We start from the raw sequence: 1,846 nt of genomic DNA on the forward strand, positions 1-1,846 counted from the left end.
ATGAATAGAGGAAGAACAATGAATTCAAGTATGCTACTCGCCTTCTATTCAACTTTGATTAAAACTATTACAAAATTTGGGAGCATTTAGCTTCAACCAGAAAACCCTAATATAACCTTTAAAACTTCAAACTTGTAAAATTTCAAACTTGCAGCTCTAATGGCTACATACAATAGTGTTTGGAGCAATCACTACTTCATAGGACAAATCCAACAAACAATAAACTTATAGAATGATTAGAGAAGAAACACATGCAACTACAAGCACCAAACAAATTTCCTTCTATCTTCTGCACAACTAGATTTGCTGATCACTTTCCTTCTTCCTTCTCCGCTCTACAAAATCTCTACTCTCTCTGATCTACTGAACTGAATGAATGAATCAATACATTACTTTTGTCTCATTTCCAAAAAAATTTCCCCCTCTTTTCCAAATTTGAAACTCACCTACTGAGCATTAAATTTTTTGGTCATTCTACAAGATGTTAGGTGGTTGGTGGGCATTTAGCTCAAGGGGCAACCAATAATGTGTGAGATATTTCAACAAATATCAAATACATTCATGTCTAGCATATGGTGTTCTGTAAAATTTGCATACATTCGTCTCTATATTTGGCAAATACTGATGTTTTGAACAAGGACGATTGGTGCACAATGACCTTGACAAACCATAGATCTACAAAAATCTCATTTCTTCTCACCAAATAAAATGAGGAATTCATAAATAGCCCAGAAATTGTCCCCTCTAAATAACAGAAGTAAAAAAGAATAAAGGAAATTAAAATCAAGCAATAGATTTTTGAAGAGAGAAATGAATCTCCACACCAACTTAGCCAACAAAGCTTCAATTAAATTATTAACATCTCTAATCCCTACACCCTCCATCTTCTCTCCTTGTGTAGATTTTATTCCAGATTAGCAAAGATTATGCAAAATGATCTCCTAAAACTTTCCAAAGAGTTTCTAGAAATGGGAAACAAGTTTTAGACCAAGTATATTAGTTTTTAGAAAGAAAATTTAACAAAATTTAGAAAAGTGATTTGAGGATGCCTTACTTATTCTGTCTGTTAAGTTCATAGCCCTTGAGCCATGAAACTTTCTCTAGGCAATCTTTCCACTATTGGATGTCACCGTTAGGATATCTATCCTTCTCTTCATGTGTGGAAAATGCACCTGCAACTCCTCCTTTGATGTGGTGGAAGTCTGAAGGATCAGCATGGTAAAATAGGGGAATAATTGTGGCCTTGATTCGAAACATGAAAGATAGCTTAGCTAAGCACCAAGCAGACTTTGTATAATGGGGAGATAAGATGGCAATGTGTACAGTGGCGGAGGATATGACATTCTTTATGGCAGAAGGAAAATAATCTCCAAGTTTAGTCTCTTTAGAATCTAGATATGCAAAGATCCCATCTTGGTGTAGAGATTCATAGAGCTGTCGAGTGAGAGTTTTTTTGATGTCAGGGCCTCAATGATTGATGAATATGTCAAACTATTTTTGCAGTTAAGGAGGACTTTCTCTTTTCATTGGGAGTGTGAAGTACCAAGAATGGATCACATTTTTGTTGTCCTCCTTAGCTAGATGTCAAAGTGGAAGCCATTAACACAAAATTGATTCTCCTAATTATCTCCTACTTATCTCTTGAATCAGCCAAGAAAGGACATCATAAGCAAGAGGAGAGAGGGGGAGAATGGAAATACTTGGTCTATGTGTTATTCCAAGTTATTGTGTTGCAAACAACCTACCCATGCAAAGGGAAAAATTAGTCACTATGTTTCCATGGTGTTGTAGATAGAAGAGTGACTCCACAGCTGACGAACATATTAAAAAATGACAAAGACAAAAT

The 1,846-nt window shown here is 35.4% G+C and overlaps 1 pseudogene; it reads right to left on the minus strand.

The window, feature by feature from the left end:
* Positions 1–1,050: 1,050 nt before the first annotated feature.
* Positions 1,051–1,600, minus strand: LOC149541551 (putative 2' cyclic ADP-D-ribose synthase BdTIR; annotated as a pseudogene).
* Positions 1,601–1,846: the final 246 nt, after the last annotated feature.

This window comes from Cupressus sempervirens, chromosome 8 (assembly GCF_028749045.1).
Source record: "Cupressus sempervirens isolate cs-2001-9-10 chromosome 8, ASM2874904v1, whole genome shotgun sequence".
Lineage (NCBI taxonomy): Eukaryota > Viridiplantae > Streptophyta > Pinopsida > Cupressales > Cupressaceae > Cupressus > Cupressus sempervirens.